Here is a 13,583-nt window from a genome sequence, read left to right as displayed (position 1 = left end):
GCCCGGCCTTTAATTTGTTTTTTAAGAGACAGAGTCTCACTGTGTTGCCCAGGCTGGTCTCAAACTCCTGGGCTCAAGCGATCCCCTCCTGGCTCAGCCTCCTGAGTAGCTGGGAACACAAGTGCACACCTGTGCCCGGCTTAGCTCACGTTGTTACCACAAGGGTGGCTTTAAGCTCCCCCCCAATATTCCAGGTAGGAATGTGGGGGTGGGGGAGGGGAAGGAGGTGGAAAAAGCTGGCGACGTGGCTTTGAGACTGATGCTGCTAATAACATCCGCCTGAGCCTTAATGGCTGCAGATTTATGCCTTCTGAGACCACATCCCCCCAACCTGACATTTAAGCCTGCGGGGAAACTCATCTTGAAAAATGCAAGTTTTGAATTCTCTGAGGTCTTCAGATGCATCCTGTGCATGAAACGAGACTGATCTGATGTTCTTCAAAAGCGACATAAGGGTCACAGCCAAGGCAAGCGTGGGTATGTCGTAAGGGGAAAACGGGATGTTTGCTTGCTTCTTGCTCCCGGGCTGTAAGAAGTGAAGATAGCGGGTAAATGTGGGGGGCAGAGCGATGGGGTCGTACTGTACCCATCTTTCTTCTCTCTCTCCCGTAAATGGAAGCAACGCCATCTTCCAAGGAAGGCAGGACCAAAACATTATAGCCACTGGGCACCTGTCCACCCGCAAGGCCCCGAATCCCAGCAGCCACACTGCACTGCAGCGGCCGCCTCCACCTGTGAAGTCCCAGCAGCCTTCAAGGATCAGCTTTAATGCCACCGCCCTCTGAAGCCCCTCGGACACGCTTGCCTGTGTACGCCCCAAGCCACCCCCCTACACCAGGCCACCTGGCCCTTGGACGTGCCCAGCTACGTTCCCTCTGCCCAGAATGCTCTTCCTGTCCCCTTTACCTGTCTGGCTCCTGCTCATCATTCAGGTCTCTGCTTCAGAGGCCCCCACCCTGTCCCTGAAGGCTCAGCCCACCCCATCAGCCCTATCCTGACAAATTCTTTTTTCCCTCCCCCGTCCTGCACATAACTCGTCTTTAGTGGTGTCTTGCTGATTCATCTTCTGCATCTAACACTAAGCCACAGCCCCACGCGGGCAGCGACGGTGTCTGCTGCGTTTACCGCTGCCGACCTCACCTTAGCGCGGGGCCTGGCGTGCTTGGGGTGTTCCGCATTTCTTTTCCCCAGGAGCGAGTGGATGCTCCCTTTCCGTGGTTCTTATCTTGTAGCACGATTATCCCAGTGCATGTCTTGTCATCCCCTGCCGTACCAGGACACACTTCTGAATGGTGACATCTGTATTTATTATGATCAAAAGTACCAGGTGCTAGCACCTACTATGTGCCAGGCACTGTGCTAAAGGCTCCATATGAACCATCTCATTTCATCCTTAAAACAATCCAGGAGTGGCCGGGGGCAGTGGCTTATGCCTATAATCCTAGCACTCTGGGAGACCAAGGCAGGAGGATTGTTTGAGGCCAGGAGTTCGAGACCGGCCTGAGCAACGCAGTGAGATCTGTCTCTACAAAACAACTTTTAAAAAATTAGCCGGGCATGGTAGTGTGCACTCATATTCCCAGCTACTGGGGAGGTTGAGGCAGGCGGATCACTTGAGCCCAGGAGTTTGAGGTTGCTGTGAGCTAGGCTGACGCCACGGCACTCTAGCCAGGGCAACAGAGTTAGACCTTGTCTAAAAAAAAAAAAAATCCAGGAGTTAATTGTTATTAACTACCCCCACCCTTTACAGATGGTAAATGGAAGCCCCGGGTCAGGTGGGGAGAGGAATAGGTAAGAATTTGCACCACTGTTAAGTGGCAGAATCCAAATTGAGCTCAGCAATTGCAAACTCTGGATGGCACAGTTCTCACTGCTAAGCAGGGCATCTCTGTGGGACCTATAAGAGCTCTGCACATAGTAGGTGCTCAACACATGCTTTTTGGATAAATAAACAACTTGATCTCAATTCACTCTTCAACCAGGGTTTTTCTGGCATTACCCCAAAAGAACCAGTTAGATTGTATAGTTTCCCTGACCTTCACCAGCCCAGTCCAGCCAAGGAGAGCTGGGGGCGCATAGGACATGATCATATGTGACCATTAATGGTGTGTCCCCCAGGATCACATGCAGAGCACACACAAAGGGCCAGCTCATTGCCACATGCCAGTCCACAGAGGCATGTCCTGTGGTTCTGACTCAGATGTCACTGTAGAAACAGCACTGCACAGCCCATACACTTGACATTTTAACTCTCTGTCTGTTTGATAACATGCAACTACCCATTTGGTAAATAAATCTGGGGTAAGCACAAGCTGTAAATTTGCTTTTGAATGATTTAACCCACCACCCCTTTACAGATTTCTCTTTCCATTTTGCATTATGTTGAGTGCTAATAATGCATTAAGTGTTGCCCAGGGTTCAGGAGGGACCTGGTTCATCCTAGGAAGCATAAAGATCATGTACAGTTGTTCAGGCTGTAGACTGCACAACTCTAGACCATGCCATTAATAATGGCCACCAGGTGAATGGCGCCACCTGGAGTTGTGTGGTGTGTTGGCCCTGCTGGGAAAGTTCCAGCCCACTCATCTACTTGTGGCAAAACCATAAGAAGCATTTACCCCGAGGGTCCCAATCCTCTCGCCCCCCAAAAGGGTTCCCTGCTTGCACAAGGGTCAGCCACCAAGGAAAAACACGACTGTCTTCTAACTTGCTGTTAGAACCTGGGTTGTGCATCTGTAACACTTAACATCTGGGTATCTGGGGGCAAACAGGTATCTGACTGTGATTTCAATATCTATGAGGGGTCTCCACTGGTGCAGAAGAAAATCGAACTTCCTTAATCTGGCATTCGAGACCCTACACAACCTGAGCTTGCAGGCTCATTTTCCATGATTTCCCCAACTCTTCCTAGATGTAGCATCTCTTTGTGGTGTCTGTCCACCAGGGGTCCATTCCCTCCTCTCTGGTCACAACACCCAAATTGTCGCTAGAAAGGTCAGCAAACTCCAGAGCCAAGTTCGCCGCCTGATTTTGTAAATGAAGTGTTATGGGAACATAGCCATGCCCATTCATTTACATATTGTGCTTCCGCACAATGGCAGAAGTAAGTAGTTGCAGTGGAGACCATATGGCCCATAAAGCTAAAATATTTACTATTTGGTCCTTTACGAAAAAAAGTTGCCAACCCCTGGTCTACTAGCCTAGTTCATGTGTCTCAGATGGGAACGCGCATTTCCCTGGTTCCAGGGTGGGCAGGCAACCTGGCACGACTCTAGCACTACTTCCTCCAAGTGAAAGTGATTGGATCAAGTGATTGGTACATAACCCAAGCCAGGCCAAGGAGAGTCTTTCCTGGTTTTCAGATGCCATGGTGACAGAATGTAAGTCTAGTGCTGCCACGTGGAGAAAGCAAGCTTAAGAATGAGGTCAATACAGAAGAAACAGAGAGAGGGAGAGAGACTCCATGACATCATTTGAGCCCCTGGATCCAGCTATGCCTGAAGCCATTATCCCTGGGTTTTTTCACAACAAGACCTTATGCAGGACTGATCTATATAGTATGCAGGGTGTGAATGCACAACTCTAAGGGATGATGGACTTACATACCTGCCTTATCTCCTATACAAGATTTTAAATCCCATGAGCATGGTAATGGGACCCTACCTAGCCTCGCACTTACCACAGTGCTTGGCACACTCTGTACTTGAGAAATAACTACCGAAGAAACTGAGATGAACTTTTCAACTGGATGACCGGCACTTTCCGGATTCAACTGCTGCCTATAGGTCGGTCAGTTGGTCAACAACAATTTTTTTTGAGTTAACAAGAGAGATAAAAATCCCTGCCCTCAACGGGGTTGGCACTCTTGTGAGCGTAGCTTTAAAGACACCAGATGGGCTAAGCTAACCTCTGCCACGCAGACCACTGGAAAATGGGAATTAGCTCTTGATCAATGAGTTGCTTTTACCAAACATCTCAACTCTACACACAGCTCACGAATAATGGAAGAGTTCCTTAATACGGCCTTTCCATCAGCTTAAGGAATCTCTACCAATACCTAATGATGACAGAAATGAATACTTACAGAGCTTTTACCAGTGTGCTAAGCATGTTCTATGCATATCTCATTAACTCTCCATAATAACCCTATAAAAGTGCTTTATTATTCCCATTTTACAGATGAAAAAACTAAGACCAAAATAGGGAAAAAAAGAATCACTTACATTTATGATTACCAACAAGGTGTCAAGCATTCTTAAGCACATTTCCATATGCAAATTCGTTTAATCGCTGTGACAACTCTGTGAGATAAATACTATTCTTTTTATCATGCTTATTTTACTGATGGGAAATCAAGGCACACAGAGATCAAACAACTTGCCCAAGGTCACAGAATGAGAAAACAGTAGTAGAAACAGGATGTGAACTCACATTGACACAAAGCCACTTTGCTAGGGAAATATTTGATACTTGCTTCTAAGTAGAGAAAATGAGAGGCCTGAGGCGCTCGAGACTTCTGGAATCTCAGCCCAAGGATTTCGCTGAGACAGCACTACCCCAACCCCTACCAGGCTCCAGCTGTGGGCCCTGGTGCTGTCTGTCTCCCTCCCTGGGCCTGCCCCTACGGATCATGAGAAGTTGCACTCGGTGACTTCCAGACCCTTCCCAGCCCTGGCCTTCCTGGATCTGTCCACTCTGACCACATCCCTCTCCCAACCACAGAGAGGTGGACCAGACACGTGGCTGAGAAGCTTCAAAACTGCGTTCCCAAAATATCTGAGCGACTGGCAGATGGAGATGTTGGATGCAGGCGCGGGAGGAGAGCGAACTGGAAATAAAATGAAAGATGCCAGAGAGAACATAAACAGCGTTGGAGGACAGGATGGAGCCCGGAGGTGCTTTTCTGCTTCCCTGTTTCTGAAGTTCTTGTTCAGACCAGCAAAAAGGCACCTGTTTGTTCATTCCACCCGCCCATCCATGCAACAAATATTTATTGAGCATCTACTATGGGCAGGCACTAGAGCAGGTGCTAAGACAACCTATCACACTGACTTGGATAGAAACCCTCAGAATTTGGTCAAGCCTTGAAGAATGTAGATGCTCACAGATCTCTTTTCTTGTTCGGAACGACACTCCACGTGACTAACAGTGCCCACACGCTTAGCGTTACACGGTTCGTATCTCAGAAGGCCCGATGGGAAGGCAGCTGAACCGAAACCCCACCACCAGCTGGTCTCGCCAGCTTGCCAAACTACACGAGGAGCACAGCACTCGGCCCCATCCGCAGCAAAGGTGTCAATGGAAACTCAGCTTCCCCTCTTTCGTACCCCCAAATCCCCCCTCCCGTGGCCCAGACCCCCCACCCCCGCCTGACCCCTTCAGAAAAAGAGAAAAGGTCTTGGAATTGATTTCAAGGCAGTTCAGAGCAGTTTTACTTACAGCCAGGGAGGAGTCTGGGCTGGGAAAGGTCCCAGAATTTCAACTTCATCCTCACTCGACTGGCAACAGCTGGACTCGTAGCACTTCTGACAGCAGTGCCGGCAGGTCCATCTGCACAGCAGCAGATCAGAGATTCTAGAAAGAAAACCCTGAGGCCGTCGGGGAAGGTGGGCAGGGGGGAGGGGGAGAGGGGAAGTGGGAAGCGTGGAGAAGGGGAAGAGGAGAAACAAGACCCCAAATTACAAGCAGCCGATCCCCGATGAGAAATAAAGACGTTCGATAGCTCTGGCTCTGCTGCCGAGCACTTAGAACAAAATGTTTTCCGTCTCTGTTTACCAACTGCAGGCACAGAGGTAGCGAACACCAACTCACTGGAGCCATCGGCAGCAGGCAAAACATTTGCAGGTATTTTCTTTTGTAGTTTACGTGAACGTCTTTCTTGACGTGTGGGTGGTTTGTACATCAGGAGGGCTATACAATATGTTCTCGAAACACAATGAATATTACTCTGTCTTCTTGAAAGCAAAGAAAAAAAATTTTTTTTTAAAAATCTCTGTTTCAGTGACACGAAACAGAGATAATCAAACAGAATAAGCAGGGGATGGGGAGGGAACCTCGTCAACTAGCGTCTGTTTCACGGGGATTTCCTTTCGGTAGAAAGGGACGAAATCTGTGCTGTTATCAACATCAGGTTATTATTTAATACCCAATATCCACACAGCTCTATGTTAAGACTCCAAACGAAAGGCAAGCATTACTTGATTAAAAACCAGACCAAACACATCATCGAATTAACCCACCTCGTTTAATGGTTCCAACTGCCCTTTTAGAGATCCATGATGAAGCCACGGGGCGCAAGGGGGTGAAAGGGTTACAAAAAGAGAGAGACAAGACCAGTTTAGCAATATTCCAGCGACTCAAAACAAGAAAGAAAAAGAAAGAAAAAAAGCCCTGCATCTTTCCACTTACCATCCTGGGAAGGGAGGTGACTTCCTAACAAGGTGTTGCTATTTTCAGGGGTGCTGGGAGCCTCCTGGTTAACCAACACCGAATAAATGGGAAACTTTAGCATTTCGATTTGATTTGCACCGTATGCTGTTATGAATCAGAGCGGGCGGATAGATAGTCATGCTATCCAATGCAGCCACACTTCAAGAGAAGAGCAAACCTTCCTATACAGAAATAGCCATGAAGCCAACCCAAAGGGACATGATTAGCTATCGTGCAGGCAGGCACAGAGTGGATGTCACTTGGCTCCCCCGCCCTCCTGGAGGCCCTACCTTCCAATTCTGCTCCAATGGTGACGGTGGGGAGTTGCATATGACCACCCACAATAGAGGGAACCCAAAAGGAAGCCACAATCTGGTCCCCTTGAGGAGGGAGGGCCTCCGTTTCTTTCGTGGCCCCACCCCCCTCCCCATCTTCTTCTCCCGCCTTCCCAAGGCACAGACTCCCTCCTCCTCTTGCAGATGGCTTTCCAAATGGGCCAAGTAAACCAGGCAGGTGAGGAGGAGTCCTGCAGCCCAGCCTAGGCGAATCCCAGAGGTGAACTGAGGTGCGTCCCAAACTCAGAACTTTGAATCAAGAGGGAGAAAGTTACTATCTTTTCCAATTTTCTTTCACGGAGGAGAAGGTCTCAGTTTGGTACCATCGGAAGTTAACGTCTTCCTACCGCTTACTAATTCCCCCCGCCCCTCCATTTAAAAGAAGAAAGCAGACTCCCAGCGCAGAGCCGTGGAGACAGCCATACCGCGCCGGAATTTAATAATGTGGCATTGTTCCCATTGTGTTTATTTTTCCAGTTGCCTCCTGCTCGTATCACGTGATCCTGGTTTTCTATTACGGCAGTGTCATAAAGTTCCCTTTTCATATGATTTTTTAAAGTAAACATAAAAATTCCATTTTTAGCAAAAAAAATTAAGTTAATAATCGTACAGGTGGTGGAACAGTACATGGCCCGTGAAAAATTCAAAAGCCTTGAAGTGGTAAGGGAGCAAACTGCAGCTCGGGAAACAGTCAAAGGCCCTCATCACAAACTCTTTCAAAACTAAAACCCAAACCATACACAGAATAAGACCTGAAGGTGCTGAGGGGACACACAACCAGCTGGGTAGAGAAATATTAGTCCTGGCCTCGCCAACAACCAATCATGAGACTTGGGCAAGTCAGGGGGCCTCTCTGAGCCTCAGTTACCTCTTCTTTAGTGGAAGGGCTACTCCCTACCTCTGAGGGGTGCTGTTGAGATGAGATAGGACATCGTGCAAATGCTTTCGTGCTGCCTGGCTGCAAAATAAAATGTACCCTTTCTGCGAGGAGAATAGGGTGAGTTGTCAAGACCCAGTGGAAGCTAGCAGGCACCAGGTATTGTTCTGGCAGCTACAACAGAGAGGAAAGCAGCAAAAAGCTATGCCCTCACGGGGCTTCCATGAGAAAGTGCTTTAAAATGCTTAGAATAAAGGGCAAAGATAAAGTGATACTTTTCCACAACAATCCATGGTGATTCTCTTAATTTAGGGAAACATTTCCTGGACATGTGGTGGTCCAAAAAGACCATTTATAAAACCAAGGTGACCAGAGACAAGGCCACTTCATGCCCTTGCTGAGGAACAACCACCGAGATTTCGCAAGCGTCAGGTACAAGATGAGTGTTGGAGAACAAAGAAACCGAGGAAGATGAAAGAGAAAAGGGAAGGGGGTCTGCACTGGGTCCACGAGGACGCTGTGTCTAACACCAACGGAAGAGAACAGATTGAGCCAGAAAGAGGAAGGAGAACCCATTCCAAATAGAGTCCAGCCTCGCAGCCTGCTTTTGTTCAGCCCTCGATCTAAGAATAATTTGTGCATTTTTAAATGGTTGAAAAAAATCGAAAGATCAATACTTCCTGACTCGTGTAAAGTACATAAAGTTCAAATTTTGGTGTCTACAAATAAAGTTTTATTGGAACACAGCCACGCCCACCTGTTTACTGCTATCTGTGGCTGCTTTGGTGCTACAACTAGAGTCCAACAGTTGTGACAGAGACCATGTTGGTCTCGAAGAAAAAAAATACTATCTGGCACTTTACAGAAAAAGTCAAACACCTTGTTCTAGAAGGAAAGCCAACATCATCGGGCCGTCCGCACAGGAGATGTTTAACATGTCTCTCACCGGTCCCCACTATCTTGCGTTTTATATCCCACCATGACCCCTAAGCAGCTGTGTGGCCTTGGGAAAGTCACTTAACTTCTCTGTGCTGAAGGTGGTCATTAAGAACGACAGAAGCTGTTCCAATGCTCATTTCTCTCTAGACTGTGCATTCAGAGGGGCGGGAACTGTGCTGTTTTCATCACTGTACCCTCACATACTAGGGGGTCACCCAAGTGTGTGTTGAGCGACTATTGAATAGCCCCCCAACGACATTCAGCACACGGTGGGTGTATAGTAAATGTGACCTTCATTGAACTTGAGAAGAGGAACCCGCGATTCCATGACAGGGACGCCAATCCAGGGAATCAAGCCAGGAGAGGAATGGGAGAGGCTCTGCCAGGTGACAGAGCAGAGCTCCTGGCAGACTGAGAAGTCTGAGGACAAGATGAAGGCATGTGTAAACCAGAGGGGAACCAGGGGACCGGCAGCCCCCCAGCTGAGGCTGAGGGGACGAGATGTGAGCCAAGATGCACCCTGGACGTGGGAGCCCCTGAGCTTCTCTGCCGGGCTCAGGGGAGCCAGCCCCAGAAGCCAGCAGCTCAGCGGGTCTCACTGCGGGTCTGCCTGCTCGACCTTGGCGCTGACCTGTGGCCACCTCCCTCCCTGCAGAGCAGCAACGTTTCTTAATCAAGAAGTCCAGCCTACCCCCCAAAAAAGCCGCCTGGAAATCACTTCAGCTCACGGATTCTGGGGGGAGTTTCTTCAGTGGGGGTCCACACCTCCCACACCCCAGTGCAATGGACTAAAGTGGCCGACTCCCCTCCCCTTCACCAGCGCGCCTTTGGCCTCTGAGTGTCCCCCACCCCTCGGCACCCATGCCCGGGAGAGACGACGTCCTTGTCCCTCCTGGCCGGAACAGCTGCCTCGGGCTCGCTCTGCCGGCCAATTAGCCGGAGCCGTCGCCACGGTAACGGCAGCTGGCGGGCCAGGCGGCTGGCGCGCCCCGGGCCGCCCTCCCCGCGGCCCCTCCCCTGGGGTGGGGTGCCAGGGGCTGGGGGGAGGGGGAGAAGAGTCCGCCCCACCCCCCAGTCCCTTCGCAGGAGGCGAGGGCGCGCGAGCAGAGTCCACATGGCGCCCCCCATCCCGGGGTCTGGGGGTCCCTAGCGCCTGCTCCCGGGGCGCACCGCCGCTGCTGCACAGGTTGCTCGGGCACCCTTTTTCTCGAAACAAGTTTTCGGGAGGCTAGGCGCGTGCCCTCCCTTCCGCGCGCTCCCAGCCGGAGGGGGCGCGGCACCCCCACCCCCGGCCCGGACCTTGCCCCCGGCCCCAGCCCTACCTGGATGTACGCCATTTTCGCCCGCGCGTACTCACTCCGGCCCGGGCATGGCGCCGCCACGGCCACTTTGCCCTCGCCAACCGGGGAGGGGGGAGAAAGCAAAGGGGGAAAGGAAGGAAAAAGCAGCCGAGTGGCCCCAGACGTGACTGGCGTGGCTGATGAGCGGCGCCCGCCCCTCCGCCGGCCGCCCCGTCCTTGCCTTTCCCTGCGTTCCGGCTCCCGGAGTCGGGGCCACCTCCCCGGTTCGGGGAGATCGGGAGCCCAAGGCCCCCGCCTCGGCCTCTCTCGCTGTCCCGCACTCCCCGCGACGCGCTCCCCAGGCTGGAATACGGCCGGGGCGCCTGGGCAGGGAGCCCGGGGCAGCCGCGGGGACTGCAGCGACCCCGGCGCGGGCGGGGCGGAGACGCCGGGGCCCGGGCGTGCGGGAGGCGGGGGAGGGGAAGGGGATGGGGACGGGGTGGGAGGAGGTGGGAGGGGGCGGCGCACAGGTCAGCCCATCCAGCCCTCACAGGGCTGACACCTACCGAAAGCAGAGCCCCGGGGGCGGCCGTGAAGCCGAGGGGACACAGTCCAGCCCGCCATGGAGTCTGCAGCGGGGAGGGTCCTCCCCATCCAGCCCTCTCCCCAAACCGGGTCGGAAAAACTTTATTCCCGCCCCACCCGACGCGCCTAGGACGGTTGCGGGGAGGCACGCAGAGGCTGCATGGATGGGAGCCCCGAGCTAAGGCGGGCGTGGGGCGCCGGGAGGGAGATGCCGCGGCCGGGGCTGCAGGGGGCGCGCGGAGAGAACGGAGCGCCCCTTTACCCCAAACCTGCCCGAGTTGCGCCCTGGACGCAACAGGTCTAGCGCGGGGCGGCCAGGCAGCGCCACCCAGCGTCGTGCCCGGCCTCGTGCGCGCCTCTGCCCGCGGGCAGCCCCGAGCCGGCGAGTGTGCGTCCTGGGGCGTGTCCGCCGCCCGCCTGCCCGCGTGGCTGGGGCGCCCTGGGCCCGAAGGCCTCCACCAAACCTCCCAGCCCAAGGCCTCCCGTCCCCAGGCGTCGCATCCCAAGGCCACAGAGCTTGGTCCGGCTCTCTGCAGAGAGATTCGAGGTGGAACATTGCCCTCCGCTGGTTCTCTCTTTAAAATGCCCAGCCAGCTCCTGCTGCTGGTGACCAGTTTATCAGCCTTTTAATTTCAGCCTCCCCGCGCCTCTCTCTTTTCATCAGTGAAAATGGAATAAAATCTCTGCCCTGCCTATGCTCCAGGTCTGTTTTATGGCAATAAATGAGAAAATGAATGTGGAAGTAATAAACAGAAGATGTAACATACATGTGTGTATATATTTTGTGTAAAAATCTAGCAGATGTATACGTTTTTGAGTATGATGTATTGAATTTGTAGCGCATAGCATGCAACACATACTGAGCTCAACACTGCACAAGCTTTATTGCATTTCATCCTCCTGGACCTGGATGACTCCTACACAGCCAGCACGGTGCCTGACCACAGCGGGCACTCAGTAACTGTTTTTGTCTTTGCTGTTGGCTCCATTTCCTAAGGAAGGTGCTGCGATTATCCCCAATTTACAGGTGAGAGGTAAAGCCACCTACCAAGGCCTGATGGCTGGTAGCAGGAGGCACTGGCCTTTGAACCCACACATACGCACTCCCGGCCACTTTGCAGTATCTGCCCACAGTCTTTCTCCAGCACTGATGGGGAGGTGTGCTTGGTGAGGAGTGGGCTTCGCCCAGGAGGGGTGTCTCCTGGGATGGCTGCCCTTGGGGGGTGTCAGGGAGGCAAAGGAGTTTCTTAGGTGTTCCCGTGAATAATACCAACTAACCCTTTTTGAAGTCTGTGTGCCAGGCGCTGTTTTCAGTCCTTTATACAAGTTCTACCTTTTAATTCTCTGATTTCCACAAGGCAGGCAGTATTGCTATCCCACTCTTGATGAGAAAAAAAGAATGCATAAAGAGGTGAAGTATACGGCTTCCAGGAGCTGGGATCCAAACCTAAACTTGGATCCTTCACCTATCGCCTGTATCATTCTGCCTCATAATGCCTGATCTTGGGGGACAGAGGAGGAACCACCCAGGATTTTTTGGTACCCTAATCTAAAACCTGAAGTTGTCTGAGAATACTAAGCATTCCTCCTCCAAGGGAAGAGTTTATTTAAAATGAGGATGATAGAACCTACCTCTGATATTATCAAATGCTTTAATCATATGCAAAGAACGTGGCACAATAGGTGCTTAATAAATGCTTGGTGAATGAGTAAATGGCCAGTAATGACAGCTAACATGGATGGTTCCAGCTCTCAAGTCAAGTGGTTATGACCGAATGCTGAGCACCTCATGTTTGTTCTTGTTTAATCCCTGCTAGAGCCCTACAAGGTGCGTGCTGCCATGCTCCCCACGTTACCGATCCCCGGAAGCTGAAGTTCTGGGCTGAGAGGCAAAGCGGGAGCCCAAGGTAAACAGGTGAAAGGAGACAAGGACAGGGTAAAAATGCACATCTGGTTGGCAATAAAGGCCCAGCTCCACGGCCACCCCTCGGGTGAAAGAAGGGACGAGAAGTACGTGTAAGTCTTTATCAGGGGAGTGTCAGATATCACTCTGAGACTGGATTCCAGTGTCCCAGGGCTCTGCGAGTCTCTCCCTGCCTTTGACAGGGACCCAAAGTCTGGCTTCGAGGTGCAGCCTGGTCTCAGACCAAGGCCGTGCCTGTTGACGAGGCAGCTGGCTCTTTCGCAGATCTCGGTGGAGAAATCCCCGGTTCAGGAGATGACAAATACATGGAATTATATGTGACCTGTGGTGTGATAAAAGGAGGCTCAGGGGACTTCGGGGATTACACAGGAGGGGCCCAGCATGATGAGGGTCACAGAAGGCTTCCTGAGGAGGCTGGCATTAAACTGAGTCCCAAAGAACCGAACGAAGGTGGGGAGATTATTCTAGAGCTCAGTGGTGCTTAATTGGGAGGTCCACGGATAGATTCCTAGGGGGTCCATGAACTGAAAAAGGAAAAATGTTATATCTGCAATGTCAGTAACCTCTTCTTGGAATTTAGTATTTCCTTCCATTATAAATGCAGGCAACAAAGCAACACAATATCAGCACTTTTTGTTGGGACTTTGTCACCAACAGAAATCATGTACATTCACATCACGTTACACTTGTTGCGAATGACTTGAAGTTCCATTTATACTTTTTTTTTTTTTTTTGAGACAGAGTCTCACTGTGTTGCCCCGGCTAGAGTGCCGTGGCGTCATCCTAGCTCACAGCAACCTCAAACTCCTGGGCTCAAGCCATCCTTCTGCCTCAGCCTCCCGAGTAGCTGGGACTACAGGCATGTGCCACCATGCCCGGCTAATTTTTTCTATATATTTTTAGTTGTCCAATTAATTTCTTTCTAATTTTAGTAGAGACGGGGTCTCGCTCTTGCTCAGGCTGGTCTCGAACTCCTGAGCTCAAACAATCCGCCTGCCTCGGCCTCCCAGAGAGCTAGGATTACAGGCGTGAGCTACCGTGCCCGGCCCATTTATACTCTTTATTGCTTGAAAGTTAGAATAGTTATTAGGCCCACTGCTAGATCTTTCTAGTTAATGGGTTAATAAAGAAGCACATACATTATCATACTTAAATTTGTTTAACTATTTTAATAACTGTCTATCAAGGTAATTATAATTTCACTATCATCCTAA

At 51.3% G+C, this 13,583-nt stretch overlaps 1 protein-coding gene across 2 annotated transcripts in view; it reads right to left on the bottom strand.

Annotated features, from left to right (window-relative positions):
* SYT17 (synaptotagmin XVII) overlaps window positions 1–9,922 on the bottom strand; it is a 77,605-nt gene extending 67,683 nt beyond the window's left edge. The window contains exons 1-3 of one of the 2 annotated variants that reach the window (XM_012647824.1): window positions 9,903–9,922; window positions 6,240–6,257; window positions 5,440–5,550 (exon numbers count right to left, since the gene is read on the bottom strand). The gene's annotated coding sequence lies outside the window, so the exon portion shown is untranslated. Of the gene's footprint in view, window positions 1–5,439; window positions 5,785–6,239; window positions 6,258–9,902 lie in introns of those variants that run through there. The other variant, XM_012647823.1, reaches the window with a different exon arrangement.
* Window positions 9,923–13,583: the final 3,661 nt, after the last annotated feature.

This window comes from Propithecus coquereli, unplaced genomic scaffold (assembly GCF_000956105.1).
Source record: "Propithecus coquereli isolate 6110/MARCELLA unplaced genomic scaffold, Pcoq_1.0 Scaffold27, whole genome shotgun sequence".
NCBI classification, from domain to species: Eukaryota; Metazoa; Chordata; class Mammalia; order Primates; family Indriidae; genus Propithecus; species Propithecus coquereli.
The sequence above is the reverse complement of the archived record's forward strand: the minus strand, read 5'-3'. Positions and strand labels throughout refer to the sequence as shown.